The sequence below is a fragment of the Pocillopora verrucosa genome, chromosome 1 (genome assembly GCF_036669915.1).
Source record: "Pocillopora verrucosa isolate sample1 chromosome 1, ASM3666991v2, whole genome shotgun sequence".
Classification (NCBI taxonomy): Eukaryota; Metazoa; Cnidaria; class Anthozoa; order Scleractinia; family Pocilloporidae; genus Pocillopora; species Pocillopora verrucosa.
Genome location: NC_089312.1, coordinates 13066930 through 13087693, shown reverse-complemented (window position 1 = coordinate 13087693; position 20764 = coordinate 13066930). Strand labels below are relative to the sequence as shown.

The window sequence follows — 20764 nt, the reverse complement described above, 5'->3', positions numbered from 1 at the left end:
ATGAACTATCTTTTAATTTCTTAAAATCTATGAACATTTCATTCGACCATATTTCGAGGTCACTTAAAACACATTCCTTGAGATGGCATGCGACAGAGCTGAGGGACTGAGACTGAGGCCTTGAATTGCGATTGGATGGGATGGCAGCTGTGGTGCCAAGTGTAGGAAGGCCCTTGAGTTGCCGATCCTGGAAAAGAGACAAAATAATAAAATGGAATGAGATGTAATCCACTTTTTCTCGTGAACTGCAAGAGCCGATGAAGAAAACAAAAAGATATATCATATGTTTCTTAAAGGATACACCTTAAGTTATCTTTTCATAACTTGTCTATACTATGCAGTTTTTGGAGAGATAAAGTAACTGAGATACAGTATGAAATGTAAGGAGAAAAATTATTAACAACTTACGAGATTGACTGCTCTTGTAATCAAGGGTTTGATGAGTTTCAGTTCTTTTTTCAACTTCGTCAAATATGTTGGAGCAGTCGATGCTTTCTGAACTCGTAATAATTCAACTATGGAATGCGTGAGCTGGTATCCATAGCCAATCACAACTCTTCGGTAAAATTCCAATATGTTACTTCTCTAAAAAGATACAAACGAAAAAAATTAAGTAACCTGCTTAATCTTAGAGAACTTACACCTCTTAGGAGATCGTGTGGCGAAATAAGGAGAACTGTTGTAAAATGTTTCAAAATACCTGAGTGTATCGTAATACTAAGTACCGAGAAATATTAAAAAGAAACCCTCAAATTTTACGTTTAAAGGAATGTACGACGAAGCACAATCTGTGAAATGAGGGCATTGCAAAACAATAATATCTTCATTAACTTAGGATATAGCGGCTTACCGACTCATTAGCAAAGTTGGATGTAGTGAGGTTCATATCTGCCATTATTGTAGCAGCCAGGGAAGTACATGCTGGGTTACAGTAATCCGAAATGTTATAATCAGATTTCTGCAACAAAAAGGTAAATGATAGGTTTAAATTTTTAAAAAGTTTTCAGTTCCTTGAGAATTTGAGATCCTAGGAAAACCTACATCAAAACAAAAGGATATAGGTCTATTTAGTTTGTACTGTTTGAGGGACTGAAATTCACTAAATGGAAGTTTACGAAAGGGAAAACAAGATGAATGAAAATGTCGAGCTTTTTAGGGTGAAAATGTAAAGCTAATGAAAATTAATTTTAAATTTTCGGGTTGTTGAGTTGCTCACAAACAGGGTATTTTCAAACACGATAGGCCACGTTAAGCCACAACATGGTACCTAGTTGACTTAAAATATCAGAATTATCACTATAGAAAGTGCAGATTGAAGAAGAGCGTTACACTAAGGCTTAGGTTTGATACTATAGTCTCAAAAAAAAAAGAGAAAAATGTTAAAACTTCCGTTGACTTGGTTTCAAAAACTCCAGGTTCATAAATGTCACAAATACAAATTTATCCTGCAATTGCCTAAAGAATGAAAAAGTATCGTACAACTTACCATAAAGCTAGCAGCATGAGAAGTCAAGTTAGTGAGAGAATACGCCGAACGGGACAGTCGATCGATTGACTGATGGAGATGGCATGATGCCGAACTACAGGCGTCCTCGCCTTGAATTTTGTGTGATAACAGCAAAAGCAGAAGGATTCCATAAAAAGGAAAAAATTCTCGTGTTCCTAGAGTATAATGCATTGATCATTTAGTATATAAACATGAAAAAAGAAAAAAAAATCAGAGGTTTGCCCTGGACAAAAAGTACAATCAGCACTCTTGAAATTCTTGTGGACAAAATTAAAAGAAAATTAATTCTCATTCCTTATTGCTTACAATTCAATACAGAAAAAAAGTTTCAAATGCATTGGATGGAAAACGTCTTTCACTGAATAGTCCCTTTCACGACACTTTCGACAAATGATGGAGCAGATGATGTTCCACTTACCTATCATCATGATACTGTTGTTCTTCTCTTTGTGACTTGAAGACTGTTTTGCACTTAACTTTGAGTTGAAAATGCTGGATCGTCCAAGTGTTCATCCTTATATACTTATCTAAAGGTTCCTGCTTTGTCAGCTCAGAGGCTAATTTAGACATTTTCTTCCCCATTTTAGTAGACAACGTTTTTGCTACGTAAACGTAGCCCAACCATCCGGTGAGTAAATCTAATTTGAGTTTATTCGGTTTCAGTCATAAGAGCAGGTGGCCAAACCGTGAATGGAGTCCCTTCAATTTCTCATTCCAGCATTTTCAATTTTCATCAAACCTCTCAAACGTTTCATTTATTTATAATTTATGTTCAGCATGTATCAAGAAGCCATCAAAGTGAATTTCATAGAATACATACGGGTTCCAACACCCTCACTGTTCACATTCGTAGAGTCTGTATTCTTGTTCTTAACATCAGGTCAATCTTTTTGACTCTTCAAATTTCTTTTAATAATTCATTAACTATTGATGAAGTTGTGTCTCAAAATACATCTCCAGCTGGTAAATCAGTCTTAGTCTGTCCGCTGTTGGCATTTCAGGCGGGGTTCTTCCGATTACAGTGAGTTCAACAAAAGACTAATTACTCTTCCTATCAGGCTTGATTCATTGGTGGCACAATCATGACTGCAGACCTTACACGTATTTTGAGAGAAGTAGAGTTATCTTTACACTAAACAAGAAGAAATATTAAATAGTATAAAGGCAAAGGAGATAAGATACAGACTTCCAGTGGCTAACTAAGATGCATCTTCCGGCTAGATTCCTCTTCCATCGCTTTTGTCATCGCTAAATTTACGTCCATGATAACTTTGAGGTAAGAAGCAATTCTACTAATTTTAAAACAACTTTAACATCCTGTACTTGTTATCCCGCGTTCAGTGATTCACCAGCGTTTGTTTTATTTCAAGTTAGAGAAACCAACGGCCGAATAAGTTGAATAACTTGCCTCTTTGATATGATTTACAGGCATTCTTGGTAAATCATATGGAGGTAAAATCTGCGTATGACGTCTATAATGTTCTCTGCGAGCTGTAGGACAATTTTCTATACAACTCCAATCGTTTGGACAGTCATTCTACTCAACGCAACGCACGCTAGAATTTTTATGGCACTGACTTTTCCCTTTCTACAAGAGTAGTTTGATACTCGCGATGATTTTATCCGATTAGTTGTTTGGTTTCTATCTTAGCGACCAGGTGATACAACAAGCGCACATAAAATGCGACCAGTCACGGTGAGGCAAACCTGAAAATTCATCGACCTGTTGCCTGTTTAAAACATCACTTGCACTTGACTGCATCAGCGCTGGTAGTAAATTTTATATTCATAAACAGTTGAATTAACGAAAGGATTGAACTGGACGTATTTGTTTGGTAAAGAGACTTCAATTATTTTGCGGCTATTTACCGATCCTTTGTAATGTTCCAAATTATCGGTTCATTTGATAAGAATAATGTGCTTAGATTCCAGCGGTAGTCAAACATATTCTCCTCGATGAACACATCAACCCGTTCGATATACAACATATTCCCCAGTGAGGGAGAAAAATTAAGAGAAAAATAAGCTACAGAGGATACTTTCAAAATCTCATACCAAGTTCAACACGAGCGTTGGAGAGAGAAAGAAAACATTCTGAGGCTCCTTTAGGAATCGACTCTCAAACCTTTGGATTCAGCGCTCAAACGCTCTGCCAGTGAGCTTTGGAGACCTCTATGGAAAGTGAAGCCAAAACTAGGTTTATCTTTCTTGCTCTGTTAATCTCGGTATGGCATCCTGTTTGATCCCCACACTCACCCTCTCTTTCTTTTGCAGATCAAACTTTATAATTATAGCTAAATGTATGTTTTAGACTAATTTCTCGATAAAGGGGTAAGTTTCTAAAGAAACTGTGGTGCTGCGTAGGTAGGAGAGTATAACAGGGTAATTTGGCCACTGTAAAGTGTTTCAAAGCTGACGTTTCGAGCGTTAGCCCTTCGTCAGAGCGAATGGTAGCGTGGGCATTTTAAAACTTTGCGACACGGTATGTAGAGCTAGGTATGTATCCTAGGTATGCTCCACGGACCTATTTTGTGAGTGTACTTGGATTGTGCTTCCCTCTCCTCAAACTCCTTCCGTCAAAAATAATCTCTTAGTCAGAAATTAAACAAAGTTTTAACTTATTAGCATTTTATTCAAAAGTAAAGGAAATATCAATACAAAACTAAAAACTGCTACAATAAAATCATTTCGTCAACACCACTACTTTAAACCAAATCAATGCCATAACATTGACCTGAAGTGAAATATTATATTATTACAACGTTAAATAGAGTAACTTAAATAACTTTCATCGTACTGTTTTATGAAGCCTATTTCAATGATTACACAAAGGGTTTCCTTCAATTGCAAGTAAGTCCTTTTATTTTCCAAATGTCAGTGATCAGAGTGAATAAATTTAATCTAAGGTCATCCAGGATAACCTTAGTTTGTAGAGTGACATGCTGAATGGTGACAGACCCAGTATTTAAGGCTTTGGTTTGGACAGACTGACTTGATGGCTTGCTGGTACTGCTGTGCCTCTGTTCGCGACGTTATGAAAAATAATGATAAAAAAAAGCATTGTCACATCAGTATTTACAGATTTGATAAACTGTATATTTGTTCTTGTCCAAGTTTGTTAACTTAAACGTAACACGACCATTATGGCAAACCAAGAAAACGTCACAATGTACATTATTTTACGGCCAGTAAATATAGTTTATGTGAACTGCCATTTATAGTTTTGGAGAAGTCACTACAGTTCATTTCAAGCTTCCAATTTTTAATTCAGTTATTCTCTTTCGTTAAAATTAATTATTTGATAGGAATTATGAATTAAGCGTTATGGCATTCAATCAATTAAATTTTCATTAAATTGATGGAATATCAAACAACTTTTAAATTCATTTAAAGATAGTCGCCCCTACGACAGCCTCTGAGATTCTTAAGGAATATTTGTTAACGATGTGATCGTTAATGATTGAGAGGTCCTAATGGCTAAGTTTTACTATAGGTAAAGTATTTTAAATTTAAATTAAATATTAGTCGCAAACGTAATGATATCTACTGACTATGAGCGCCATGCTTCTTCTCAAGAAGCTTATCAGCTTCATTGCGTCCCTTTTCAGATCCTCCAGTTTGTTTGTTAAAGAACCATTGGCAACTTGAAATTGTTTCAGTTGACGTGTGGAGTTAGCAATCAATGAGATGAAGGTTGTGAAGATATCAATATTTCCCTCAAGAAGCTCTTCCGCCTGAAACACAGACAGTCTAGAAAGGTTAGATTTCATGAGACAACACCGTCCTATAAGGTCTTCGTTGGTTTGATGATGATGGGTACTCAAGTGAGTTTTGCATTAAAAGTACCGCTCAAAGGCACAAATAAACAAAGAATGCCTTCATTGCGAAGTTCTAAATACCTTTTCTGAGGAAAAATGAAAAGATTCGTTTGTAATGATACCAGCTAGCTTATATTACCCTGATCGTGGTTTTGTTGAATCTCCGAGGAGGTACATAAAAATCAACGTTGGATTCCTGAAAAGGATCCGTCGGCCAGCGTCGAGACTGATATTAAAAGCAAAAACACCATAAAAAATGAATGTTACATCTATGCAATGAGCGTTTTCTTTGAAATCAATTCAGACATGATGTGTTCGGACAGTATCAGAAGATATGCTTAAGGAAAAGTAAAATTACCATATTTTGGAGGAGATTAGAGACTTGTTCTATCAATAGACGAGACATTATCAAGGCGTCAGTGAGGGATGCATTCATATCTCTGTTCCTTGAACATGGCCAAGAAGGCTGAAGTTGAGCCGGTAAACACTTCGTTATGGCAACATTACACCAGACCAGAAAATTAGACGCCAAGCCACCTGTGTTAGGTAAACGGAAAGTTACCAAAACACAAAACTACATTAAACATACGATAATTAGGTTTCTGCTGATTAATTGAAGAATGGCTAACTTATCAACTGACTGAACGACTACTGACTGACTGATCTACTAACTGATAGTTTATTTGTCTGTTTGTCTGTCAGTCTGTCTGATTGTCTGTCGGACGGACAGACAGACACAGACAGACTTACTGACTGACTGACCGACCAATCGATCATCAGACTGACTGCCTGTCTGCCTGATTGACTGTCTGTCTGACTGACTGGCTGACTGACCGACAGAACGTTTGTCCGATTTACTCTCTGACTGCCTGACCGTCCCTGTTTGTCTGACGGACTAACTGACTGACTGACTAACCATTTGTCTATTGCCTTTTCGATCTTACTGACGAGGAGCAAATTTAAAGTCAAAGGTAAAACTTAAGTCGACGATTTTCCTCAATAATAAAACAAAATATTTTGTTTTCTAAGAAAAAAACTGTGCAAAGAGAAAATCTTGATATATTTAACTCGTTATAGGAATTGAGTCCTTTAACTAATCAAAGTGAGTGTGATATGGCTGTCTAAAAGAGTGTGATGTCTTGCCATTCGGTGAATTTCAGAACGAATATTGGGCTCTTCTTGAGTCAAAGGGTCGGATTAACATCAATTTAATGTGATTTCATTGTTTGAAGGAACACAACAACCACTTTTCAATGTCTTTTACCAACCACTTTTGATTTTAAAGAAATCGATGATCATCTGAGTGGATGCTTCATGCAAGTCAGCTAATACACACTGTGCAAGGTGCATCACTTTGTAGGCAGACTGAGAGTGAAGACTGTTCTTGCGCATGGTTGAGGAGAGCTGCTGCTGGTAAGCCGTAGTGTTTAGCGGTGGAAGACCCTTGAGTCTCCGATCCTGATATGGAAGTTGAAATTGTCAAGACATGGAAACCATTTTTACAAAAGAGCTGGACTAACGGGGTATGGTATAACTGGAGTAATCTTTGACGATTTTATCTCCTGCTTTCAGGAATTATTCAAAGTTGTTTTAATGCCATAAGGTCAAGAGTATGCTGTGAAAGACTACTGCCTGCTAAAGTAAAAAAGGCTCGTAGGTAACAAAGCCATAAACAGAACGGCCTGAAATATCCTTACAAAGCCTCATTACTTTAAGAATAAAGTGACAATAACCTTTACGGCAGTAGCGATAATCCTTGTTTAAGTTCCTACCTTCAAACCCAGCATGATTCCTAACTTGTATTAGCCATTAAGAAGTATTATTCTGAATCACATGAATGAGACTTACAATTTTAACTGCCTTTGTAGCCAACTTGTTTATCGTATTCTGCACATAATCTTGCAGAAAAGTGAGGTCTGCTAAAGGAGTTGTCAAGTTTTTAAGATGTGATAGCTCTCCCAATAATTCTCTAAGCAAATGGCTGTACCCTTGAGACATTCTTCGGTGAAATTCCAGAACTATACTTGTCTGAGTAAATGGAATTGCAAAAAAAACTGTCAAATTTTACGTGTACTGCAATTCATATCATAACAGGATAGCCAGATGAGTAAAGGAAACCTACAGAAACTTATGTTGTGGCTGGACAACCCTAGCCTGTTCCGAGAACTCCTCGTTGACTGATTATCGTTTCCTTTATGTTTATGATCAAGCAGATTATCAAGTTAGGTTTCAGTCCTATTGAGAACTTGGTATAAGGAACCAGTAGTGTGAGATGGCCTAAAACAAAGGAATCATTATACAAGTGTTGATTACTGGCAACTTTGATTGAGGCTGGCTTAAATGGTACTCAACGCAATAACGTTCCTGAGGTGGAAATACCCTGGGAGGTAACAGACTACCGTTTTCAACCCCAAGGAGTATATGTGAAAACTTTAACATCTCCCGACCGAGAGAGGGGAGACCTGTCCGTCCACGATGTGATGCTTGGTAATTAATTGCATTCTTTTAAGTTTGATTTAGCCATTATAATTTGTTCAAATCGAATAGTGCAATCATTCGAGCTCATATCGGATTCACACGATGAGAAAATTAAGACAAAACTCTACAACTTCGTTGCTTACCGAGACATTAGTGCAACTTGAGGTAGTTAAGTTCAAGTCTGCTTTTACTTCACGCGACAAAGGGGCACAGGCTGAGTCACATGAATCCATGATTTTGGACTGAAAATTCTGAAACGGCAAACGTTGAGGCGTCATGGTTTTGAACGAGTTAAATATAGTGCAGAAAAATAAATACTTCTAGTTTCTGTCATTCAGTCAGTAAGAATCATTTTTAATAACCCAGAAGAGGCATGATGATTTCTTTTAAACTATGTGCAGTTTCATTTTTACCACCAAAACTTGCAAACTTGAAAACTTACAGAGTAAGAGTATCGTATATCTTACCGAGTACGTCAATGTTCTGGATGTCAGACTGGCCAAAAATTGTGACGATACAACCAGAAAGTCGATGGTCCTTCGCCCATGACGGTGGAGTGCGGAGGATCTGGAACATCGTCTCGACCGAAGACAATTGGCGCGTACAGAAGTATTGACCAGCATGACCAAAAGCAACACAAGACAAGAAAAAGAAAAGAGTTTTATTGGATGACCTGAAAATATTTCAAAAATATTTTTTTAAATACAAACCAAATTAATTTCGCTAATTAAAAGTTTTATCTACAAAATACCAAGCTCAGTAAGAATTTCTGGTTTCTAAGTATCTGCTTAAACACATATCAATTTGAGTTCATCATACCTTTTGATGGAGCACAAATTAAACATTTCATCAAAATAAACAGACAACCAAACTAATAATAAATTTATAATTATCATGATAATTTAATCAGGATTTTTTTGCGTACCTGCCATGAGCCTTCTACTTCTCTATTTCTCAGTTTGTAAATTTTCGTTAACTCAGCTTTGACAATTGTATATTTGAGGTAAATAGTCCAAGTTTCCATCCTTATATACTCAGTTCAATCTTCCGGGGTAAGGTAGATTCAGGACTTTTTATTCTTGAACAACAGGGAGTAGAAGACATAATACGAAAAAGAGTTTTGGCCAATACCTATCTTATTTTAGATTTTTATTCTTCCCCCACCAAGCAGGAGACAGCAACTTTTAGGTAATATATTCAAGAGGAATATATCGAAGGAATATTTCTTTTATTTTCGGAAGGATTGCCTTTGTCGTTCTTACCTCACTGGCCTAAAAATACTAGAAATCTCCAATGTAGCTTAATCTTACCATAATGAAATATCTCCTACTGTTCTGAGCCACTTCCACTAAAGGGGATTCAAGCGGCGTGGTTCGGGTTATGTTAATCTCAGCGATACAACAATAAGTGTTGCTTGTGTGACTCTCTGCTTTTCAAAATCCTGGTTTACAGGACTCTGACTGTGGAACTAGATTGAGTTTTTAAGTTCTAACCAAGAGGAGTCAAATGAGATTGTTTACATCAATTGTTGAATAATTTCACTTTCCATGTTCTTAGTCACATCTAAATTTACTTTCTTGGCATTATTCAAGGTATGTAAAATACTTCTGTGCTAAAATTTAACACAGTTTCAAGATGTTTCATCCTTCAAATTTCCCTACAGCACTTTTTTATCACACATGTTTTTATCTGTTTGCATAAGTCGCCTTAGAAAACCAACAATTTTGCATAAGCACTTACGAGATTCTTTGAGAACCACTGATTGACGAAGTCGATGACCATACGTGCTATTCGCTAGTTACACGATCGACACATTAGCTAGCTTTAAGGAGACTATAGTAATAGACTGCAGTAGACCAGCTGCCGTAGACCAGTTAAAAATATAGTCTATTTTAACTCCTGCGATCTATTGAAGGAAAATTTCGTGCTTGGGAAATAAAATCCAAATCAGGTTAAGGGAATTAAATGTATGACAAGCAAATAGATCGCCGCTGGATCGGTTCAGTCAAAGCATGGATGGCAGCAGTGGATGGTACAACTGAGGGATTCGATATTGAAAGATTAATTCCTTCCTTTGATCTGATTTCAGGGATAAATGAGATGATTAGTCCGCCTTTATGCTTGTATCCATTATTTGGAGTAAACAGGAGACTGTCATAAACAATAGAAAAGACTTCTGTTGTAAGAAAATTCGCTAGATGGAAGACAAGGGAAACATTGGGATAGAAGAGAGTCTCAAAGGGGTTAACTGGTAGCCGTAAAATGGCCAAAAGATTTAGCCGTTAGGTCTGAAAATGCGAAAATAGCCCAACCGGTTAGCCGTAAAAGCCACCGGCCCATTTGGATCATCATACTGATACAATGAAAACCGGAAACTTAATGAGCTGATAACTCTGAATGTTTCAAGAAAGAAGTGGACTTAAAAAAAACTTTCAATTCTGTTTGTGCGAACTAATTGTAGCCCTCATTGAAGTCGCACAACATCTCACAAGGGTTATAACGTGTCAGGGTTCACCGACAAAATTTAAAAGCCAAACAAGCTGGATAACCTGACCAGTTCGCAACTTGGGGGAAGTATTAAAAAAAGCGAATTACTCAGCCGTAAAACCCTTTTAATATTTTCTATGGTGATACCATGTATTTTAATGTTTTAAAAAACGTCTAATACGATCTGTGAATTGGATTATTGTTAGTAAATTATTGTGTATTATTATGTGTTATGTACTGATCGTGATTCTGGACAATACAGTAGGTATACCGTTTGCATGTGTGTTGAATGAATTGTCACTTATTTTCATTACAAATATCAGTAAATGAAGTAGCATTTGTGCAGCTTAAGTGACAAGGAAAAAAATAGCTACTTAGACTCGTTCCTTTGATGCACTGTTTTTCTTATTAAACCCAGCCGTCTGAGCAGATACCAGGAACAAATCTAACTGCTAAGCCTGCTGGGTTCACAAAAATAAAGCAAAGAACCAGAGGACATAATCAAGCTGCTGTGTTTACCCAGAACGCTGAGCATCTAAGGCTTGATTCCATGTGTTCTTATTATAAATAGAAACGAAAAGTCATTTAATTGGTTCAGAAAAGAGTCAAACGGTGGAGCATTATTCTAAATCATAGTTTTCATGTCCAACCGGATTCCTTTTTCCCTTAGAGTGCCAGATAGCGCCGTAACCTTAGGCCTCATGAAGATCTTCACTACAGACGTCGACATAAATCAAAACGCAACGATCCGAAGTAAGCGTTACACTACTTTTAAGATTTTTTTACCGTGCAAACGAAGGATCAACAAACAACACAGCATTTTCTTAAGTCCTATTTTTTGTGATCTTTATGGAATTATTCCAAACTCGTTAAATTAAGCTGTAATTCTATCCTGTATTTTCTTTATCCATTTTAAGGAGGCTCTCAAGGGTTTTTTGTTCGTTGGCGCTGTTGTTGGCGCTCGCACCGGCGTATTGTTTTTCTAAAAGAAATTTACGTTTTTGCTTTTCAAGGTCACTAAAAGCCATCAAAAGGCAATGAGCAAGGTTCGGACTATCGTTTGCTATAGTAAATATTATCAAAATGATTTTCGTTATTAAGCTAAGGCTCCACGAAGGGAGGCGCTTGCCGTCTATAATTTGGATTTGCCTTTGATTTTCTTCAATTTGTTTCGGTGAAATCTCAAAATTTTCACAATTTGTGGAAATTGTCCTGCCAATCCATTAGAAGCCGAAAAGAATAGGGGTTACGGAGGCAGTTTCCTCGCTATTTGCAATTTTGTGTTTTCTTCCTCTATCTCAAATCTGGTCTTAAAATTTTTTTTTTATTAACAGGCACTAGGAAGGGAACTAATATATTTAGCGGACTAGCAAATCTTAGGAAATTCAAGGACACGAGATCTTTATTATTTTCTCAAAGTCCACTTGCATTACGACAATGTGAGTACAGCTCCTTCATAAATTGTTATGGCCGAGGGTACTACTGTTGTTGGGATCTGGACAACCATCGGAACACCGCGAATTAAGCTGAGAGTTGAGTTACTACCTTAGAAGTACTCGACTACGTCTCTTGTTTCTCCCTATAAGTCTTTCGTACTCTAGCCGCTTCCTGTGAGCTTTACAACAGAACAGAGCATAGTTAATAACGGTATAATTTAACAGATAGAATCCTTCAAACCAAACCACTCTATTAAACAACGAGTAATAGCGAAGCTCGCACGTGCGCAGCGTAGCCCCATGATTATAGGAAATAGTAGTAACCCATCAAGCCGGAAAAATTTGGACTTACGACCGACTGCACAAGGTGCTAGTATTAGCATGCGCGGCCAACTGCATTGCGGGCAATACTTAGCCATTGCGTAATAGAAGGTGAGGAAGAAGGAAATGCGCAGGCGTAATTGCGTAAGTAGCTTGGATACCTCATTAATGTGCGCCAGAAAACACTGGCAGCTGATAATGAAGTGCGCATACTCGCGTTGCACTATGTAATTATCACCTCACTACCACTTCTCGTAACTTGACTTTTTCTTGTTATGTCTATGCCCTTCTCCGATTAACTCGAAAGGCATCTGACGTTAAGCCGGCGATAAACTGGTCCGTCATGAGTTCGTCCGCAAAGTCTTGTGTTCACATTGTGCTTCTTGATTTCATATCCTCGTCTCCCATGACGCAATTACTTGTTTTCTTGTTGCAGTAGGCGTAGATACTTTTGTCGTTCCCCTGACACTCCAATGCTAGCGCCACAATATTCTCTCACAACACTGTGAGATTTCTTCAGATCGGCTTCGCGTAGTGCCAGACTGCATTTGTACACCGTCCTAGCCGCAGGAGATAATGATAATGTATGCCATAGTTTTATCAGTTTTATTCTCTTTCTTTTGATGTATCGTACCAATTCTGCGTTTTCAGTGTAGTGATCTATCAAATCTACGATGAATGTTTCTAGGTCGTGCTTTTCATCTCCTGTTGTTTTGAATTCTGGAAACGGTGTATTCGAAGTCATCTTGGTTTAAACCGGAGAGAACTTGACTAGTGGACCACGATAAAAATCTCACGTGCCTATTAGAGAAGTGCAGTAACCATGATCTCCGACTGTCTGCGAAAAAGTTTCAGTTAAAATCTCCTTCTGTCATTTTCATGGGGCACAAGCGCCCGGACCCAGCAAGGTAGACGCAATCACAAAGATGCCAACACCCGTTGACAAGGCTGGGGTACAGCGTTTTCTTGGAATGTGCCAGTACCTAAGCAAGTTCTGCCACAACTTGTCGGAAACAGTTCTTCCACTGAGAGACTTGGCGAAAGAGACCCCTGAATTGCTGTGGTCGAAGAATCATGAAAATGCACTCAGTTCAGCAAAGAACCTCCTTGCATCAGCGACTGTACTACGCTACTACGACCCTATTATTCCCGTAACTCCGCAAGTGGACGCGTCTGAAGATGCAATCGGAGGCGCACTGTTACAAAACGATCAGCCTGTTTGCTTCACAACCCACACACTGACCAGCACCGAGAAGAATTACGCTCAAACTGAAAAGGAGTGCCTCGCAATTGTCTCTAGCATGGAAAACAGGCACCAGTACTTATACGGAAGACACGACATCACGGTACACACAGATCATCAACCGCTCGAGACAATCCTCGAGAAACCTCTCTGCAAAGCCCCTCAACGACTGCAGCGAATGATGCGCAAGCTACAAAGATATCAATTTTCAATTCGATATAAGAAAGGAAAGGAACTTTACGTCGCCGACACTCAATCTTGTGCACCTGTCATTGATCATCCTTCAACAACCAGTGCTAAGAAAGAATACGAACTGTTCCGCGTGGAATTAGCTGAGATGGATATTGAGCCAAACAAATTCACATCTGAAACCACGCAACGAATCAAACAAGACTGAGACCAGTGAAAATCCCTTCCTGGTATTCCTGTGCAATTTAAAAACTAATGGGTTGCCTGCAGAAAGAAAGGAAAAGCCAGAGCAACTAAGGCAGTATTGGAGTTTCAGAGACGAAATTTCTGTTTACGATGGAGTAGCCTATCAATCTCATTAAGTTATTGTCCCTTCTCCGTTACGAGAAGCGATGTTGCAGAAAATACACAAGCGCACTAGGGGGTCGACAACAGCATAAGAAGAGCGCACGAGTCTCTCTTTCGGCCTGGAATGCAAGCAGCAATCATGGAAAAATGCCTTTCATGTGGACTTTCTACCCACTACGTTAGCGAGAGACCACAAGAACCGAAATCTCACACAATACCAACTAGACCGTGGTCAAAAATAAGTGCTGACCTCTTCCAGTTAAACGGATATAACTACCTCGTAATGGTCGACCATTACAGTGATTACATAGAACTTGACTTCCTCAGTGGAAACACCACGGCTAACTCAGTGATCAGAGCAATGAAGAGACAGTTTACTCGCCATGGCATCCCAGATGAGTTGATAACAGACAATGGCCTGCAATTCGAGATTCACGAGTACTTAAGATTCGTTCAAGAATATGGTTTCACCATAGTCAAATCATCACCTCATTACAGCCGGGGAAATGGGAAAGTGGAGTCAGCAGTTAAAATTGCCAAGAACATCCTGAAGAAACCTCGCAAAGAGGTTCCTTATCTGGCTCTCCAAGCGTACAGAAACACGCCTCAGCAGGGTTACTACTACTCACCAGCTAAGCGTCTCATGTCAAGAAGACTCAAGATATCATCCATACGGCAGACCACCAACTCACCCATCAGGCAGCGTCCCCTAGTCTGGAGTATGAAAACTTACAGAAAGAAGGCGAAGATCAGTGGCCTCAGTACAACAAGAGGGTCTTGCAGCCCCTTAAAGAATTTTTAAAGAGGGGAAAAGTGTTCGTGAAACCCAGGCCTGCAAATAAGCACCAACCTTGAATATATGGTAAAGTTATTGGAAGTACGGCACCACGGTCTTGCAATGTTAGCACCTTAATGGGACCAGTTCGGAGGAATCACACACAGATTAGAGAGGCAAAGGTTGAACCAGCGAACAAACATGAGAGAGCAGATGACCACTTGAAAATCCTACTGGTGAGGTTATAGTTGAGCAGTAATTCTCAGTATTTTGCGAAAGCTTTGTCAACCGGAGAAAATAGTTATAATTTAAGTTCGTGGAGAAAGGATTTTGAGTAAAAAAAGGATTGCAAAGAGAGAGACAGAGCGACCAAAGAGAGCAAGAAGTAAGAGGCGTAAAGCGAGTCGAGAAAACGCGAAAGAAAGTTAGAGAGGACGCTGATATAGGCACAGTACGGCAAGAGGAACGCGAAAGAGAACAAGAAAAGGCACAAGTAAGAAGGCGAAAATTTAGCAAAGAGCAACGTGAGAATAAAATACAAGGTCTAGAAAACAGACTGAAAAGAGGTCTTCAACAAATAGAAGCGAATTACAAAGGATCCATGAAAGAGGAGGAGGTTAGTCGTGTCTTATCTGGGTTATCTCTCACGCTAAGGCTCAGAAAAATTCAAACCCTTTTTTATCAAAAGGTTCGTATTCCTCAAGTTATTTATTGTCCTATTGTTTGGAATGTTTAGTACAGTCGTGGTGTTAAGGGAAAAGAAGTTATCGTACGGCTGTACCTTACAAACGAAGTAATGGTCTTTTTCAAAATTAAAATAAATTGAGATTAAGTCGGCGATGTTCTTGTTTTCATTAACACTGAGGCGGTAGTTTGATTTTGACAATACTGTCATGTGAGAACACATCAAAAATTACGGACTGCAAATGTGTGATGCAAACAAACTCAGGAGTAAAATGGAGTTAGTCCTACTGCAAGGAGTGAATTTTATTGTTTGGTCATGGTACTTTTCAGTGCTATGTTTTCATGATTCTACTCGATTCGTTTGAACTCCAGGAAATGGTTTGTCTCACAAAACATTTCGCCACTTTCTCTTCACTCAACATCTCGAGGCGTACTTAATGCTTAGGTTATGATGTACATTCTTGCGATACGATGATTTTTTTCCAAATGCTGGAAACTGAAGAATCAATCTCTGAAACTGATAGTAATAACATTTTGCAAGAAGCGTCCGAGCTGTGATAACTTCAGGTCACTACCACGCTGATAGGCACATGGTTAGCGTAAATAATTGTTTCTTACAGTTTTCGAATTCAAGAGGAGTTTTTGAGGATTCACGAGTCCGTTTCTGTAACCTTCCTGGATATTTTCTGTTGAATTCATCGAGTTACAATCTAGGAATTTCCTAGGTAATTATGAACCATAAATTTGTATCGGCACCATCATTAATAGCACATTTCGAGAAGTTTTGTTAAGAGAGAATTTTTCTGGAGACCGCGTGAAATCAAAAAAATGTGGCACATGCCTAGAAAAAGCCCTTCCTTCATACTTCGCTCAAAGATACCTTAGGGTAAGTCTATAAACGTGGTATAATTTTTTTGTTCAGAACTGTTTTTATTTTCTAGAAAAACACCAAACACTATATCGAGCCCCAACCGCCATAACAGTGGCCGAAATGAAGCCGACGAGTAGGGCAACAAAAACCTTATTCTTCAAAAGCGCAAAAGAAAGCAAGTCTTTCCGAATATTATCTATTTGTATACGAGGTATTAACAAATGATTTGAATCTAATAACGGGATCATTGACATAACTATGAATTATTGGCGAATATTTGAAAATCGCCAAAATTTGATTGATTAAAAATTTCATTTTGGAGCAGTTTTTCAATAAGAATTTTTCCTACTCGGTATAACTCGGAATCACTTGAGATGAGCATTTCTGAAAATTGGAAACGATGTTCTTTTCAAGGATATAAAAATTAATTTGGGGCTCTTAATTACTGCGAAGAAATAGCCCGATCTATTTCGTGCAAATCGCAACGCCGCCGTGTAAACAACCGCAGATAATCCAATTATTCTTTTATTATCGAAGCCATAATTTCTTCAAATTATTATCGAAGCCATAATTTCTTCAAAATCTTACCGCTTTGAGCTGTGCTTTATCAGAAACTCAATATGTTACCCTTACCTTCTGAAACCAGTGATTAAGGAGTGATGTTTCCATTATTTTTGTTTCAAATTGCCATGTTCACTTGAAAAGTGTTCACAAGGTCCGGCTTGACCATTTACAATACTCGGAGCTGTTCATAAATCATCGCAAACCATCGCAACTCTTGACTTATTTCTGCTTCCATACAACTCCATTATATACAAAAGTCTTTTTAGCACGATAAACCAAGATGCTTTGATTACTTACAGTTTCAGTTAAGAAACGTTTGGCTCCCCAAATGGCACAACAATGTTCACCAACGAAGTCGTGTGTCATCACTCATGTTTGTCACGCAATCACGCTAAACATGCACAGGACACCCAGACAGGAATTCGTCTGCAGACATCGCTGTACCGAGTGCAGGGCCAACTAATATTTATTTCTTAGTCAGTGTTATGTTTTAAACAAAAACCTGCACAAATTCACTTAAAAAACGCTGTAGATCTCTTTTGAGTGTTTGAATCAGTGCCATTCTGAAAAACTACTTTTTGACGTTTTCGTAAATTTAGTCACCCCATGGTACTGACTATACATGCGTTGTTATCGACTCTATTTCCACGACTACGCGCTTGCAAAGATTCTATTTATCAATAGGCACTTTAAGCATGACGTTTAACGGCAAACAGCAAACGGCAAACGGCAAACGCAAGCTTGCCTTTCATTTTGTTACCTATTTATGGAATTCTTAAAAAAATCCTGCACAAAAAATAAAATAAAATAAATCAAACCTACTTAATTCCGTGTACACACGCCTAGAGACAGACGACAGAAATTGAATTTTTGACGTTCGCGGGAAAAACAAACGTCATGCGTAACCTCTCAAATGACGAACTTCCCAGTTAACTAAAACAACTGGAAGTTAATTGTCTAGTGCTCCGTGATTATATACATCACCTACGTGTCCCTAGTGGATCGATAAGGTCTACCATGACCTTCAGTGGCAGGCAGGTTCCACGGTGAGGCGTTCTTTTCTAATGACACTGGAAAAATTCTACCGACTATGTAAACAGAACAACAGACTAACAATTTCGTGCTTTATCTAAGCACTTTGAACGTTAAACTTCACTAATAACGTAAATCTTCGAGTCACAAAGTCGGCTGCTTGTATCAGGCCGCGAGACATTACGTGTTATTTGATATCGCCTGACTGTAGGTCATTACAATTACATTTTTTAAAGCTTTGGACTTACACAATCTCTGTTTTTTGTTTTTGTTGTTGTTGTTGTTGTTTTTTAATTTTCCTTACGATAGCGTGCTCATCAATTTAAACCTTTCGATTTTGTACCTTGATTGCTACGATGATAATGGCCATCGCTAGAAACTTGAAAGTTTTCTAAACTCGAACTCGGAAAAAGTTGTTTCCCGTCCCTTAATCAAACAATTAATCGGCCATTCTTTGAGATCCCGAATTCTCGACAAGACAGAGGCAGCGTACCCTCGGAGATTCAAGAAATCAGGAAGCTCCTCCATACCAGCTAACTGAATGGGTTTTATAAAGCAAAAAAAGAAAGAAAGAAAGAAAGAAAGAAAGGAAAAGAATACAGTGTCATATACTTTGGGTGTTTTCCTGGTCAATGAAACCAATATTCAAGCTACATGTAGTTCGTCACTGCTGACAGGTACAGCTAAAACAAAGGGCTTCGATCTTGCTCACGTAAGGCTGCTTACGATGAACGGAGATATCGAGATACCGAAATATTGGAAGGCAACGTGAATATCGATGCCCGTGCTAAAATGAGATCGACTTCCGATTCAACATCATTCACGCCCACAGCCTGTTTATGCGCTGAGATGTCTTTCTCACACAAGCGCAGAGGGACTATAAGAGAAGCTTTTCCTGCAACTCGACTTCGCTTATCTTGGGAGCAGCATCACCCAACTAATCTTTGAAAGGAGCAATTGATTTCCATTTGGTACGCTCATTCTTAAAAAAATCGGCGGCCAAACGAAAACACCATTTTAGTTTGCTTTGGAAAATTTATGGCGCGACGCTTATTATATGGTTAGAAACTGTGCCTAATCTAATTTATTTTTTTAGCGCTGAGTATTTTAGAAAGCTACTCCCAATGCAATTTTTCCACTCCTGCACCTGTCTACCCTGCAAGCCGTCACAATTTACAAAATAGGATAACACATTTTTTTACGTCGTTAAAAATTAATGCAGTGAAATTTCCTCTATGCTGTAGTAACATATACCTAATTCATTTAGCAGTCTAGGGTGACGTATGAGTGGTATCGCGCTTAAAAAATGCAAACAACGGTAATTTTAAATTCTGGATTTAAAACTTTTTCCCGGAAATAAAAAATAGGGGATAAGAAGGAAAGAAAATAAGAGCGTATTGGTAACCGAGCCTCCTTTCGAGTGACATGTTATTGCGTGACACCATCGCAAAAAACGAACGTCAATGATTCATTTCATCTGTCAGGATGCTCTGGCTCGTTCTATGAAAAACAAACTTCCATTCTTATTGTGAAAGGAAGACATGTAAAATGTTAGTGTTCCAAGCTGAAATATGGTTATAACTGTCCAGCAATGCGACGTTTCCGGCAGGAACCTTCGTGAGATGTTTTCACTGTGATTTGGTATACACCGACTGTAGTGCTGTACTATCGAAGCTGTTGTCAAGTCTCTTTATAACAAGATTGAGGCAAGGAACCAATCTTAGAAAGGTGTTTTTCGCCAGGTGAGCCTAAGAAATCCAGTTTACAATCTAGTATAGGTCAAAGCGATAAGATTTTGTTGGAATTATGGCTTCGATAATAAAAAGCCTAATTGGATTATCTGCAGTTGTTTACATGGCGGCATTGCGATTTGCACGAAATAGACCGGGCTACTTCTTCGCAGTAATTAAGAGCCCCAAATTAATTTTTATATCCATGGAAAGAACATTCTTTCCACTTTGTAAAAATGCTCATCTCAAGTGATTCCGAGTTATACCAGGTAGGAAACATTTTTATTGAAAAACTGCTCCAAAATGTAATTTTTAATCAATCAAATTTTGGCTATTTTCAAATATTCGCCAATAATTCATAGTTATGTCAACAAGCCCGTTATTAGATTCAAATCATTTTTTAATACCTCGTATACAAATAGGTAAAATTCAGAAAGACTTGCTTTCTTTTGCGCTTTTGAGGAATAAAGGTTTTGTTGCCCTACTCGTCGACTTCATTTCGGTCATTTTATGGCGGTTGGGGCTCGATACAGTGTTTGGTGATTTTCTAGAAAATAAAAACAGCTCTGAACAAAAAAATTATACCACGTTTATAGACTTACCCTAAGGTATCTCTGAGCGAAATATGAGGATAGTGATTTTTCCGATCATGTGCCACCTCCCACGTGGTGATAAAAAAAATTCGCTCTTAACACATCAGTTTACAATTCGAGAACCATTTCTGTAACCTACTCGGATATTTTCTTTTGAATTATTTGTGTCACACCCTCGTTATTCTATCAGTAATTAAGAATGATAAATCCGTATATGAAGCACACGTGAAACAACACATTTTAAACTTTCCATACGATATATAAGTATAAGAAACTATAGTTTGTTAAATGTTGACCCTCGATAAATTGGCCTGGCATAACTCGTTGATTATTTGATTACTTTCTGGCTCCAAAAGCCCGACTGATGACCCTGGAGTTTTACATATGTCGATAATTTCATAAAAGAATTTCTATCATAGCTGTATTCAGAAGCATAGATATGTAGGTAATGTGCTTCTGCTTTATTTAATTGTAATGGGTTCCTTTTTATGTAACATATGTCCCTCCTTTAATTTCCTCCCTAATCTGCCTGCAAATAATTTTACGTTTTAATTCAAGTGTGAGAAGATGAAACAGAAGTGTTGAGGAGTTCTCTTTCTAGATAGAATTCAGGGGAGAAGACGGCGATAAATAGAGAATAATACATGGGCGCGCGTAGATATGGAATATCTCTTCGAGTTGAACACGA

The 20764-nt window shown here is 38.2% G+C and overlaps 1 long non-coding RNA gene across 2 annotated transcripts in view; it reads left to right on the top strand.

Moving 5' to 3' along the window:
- The window catches only part of LOC131796134 (uncharacterized), a 30753-nt gene extending 22092 nt beyond the window's left edge, over positions 1–8661 (top strand). For both annotated transcript variants that reach the window (XR_009341088.2, XR_009341089.2), the window contains exons 3-5: positions 5116–6296; positions 6611–6848; positions 7539–8661. This is a non-coding gene — a long non-coding RNA (uncharacterized lncRNA). The remainder of the gene's footprint in view (positions 1–5115; positions 6297–6610; positions 6849–7538) is intronic.
- Positions 8662–20764: the final 12103 nt, after the last annotated feature.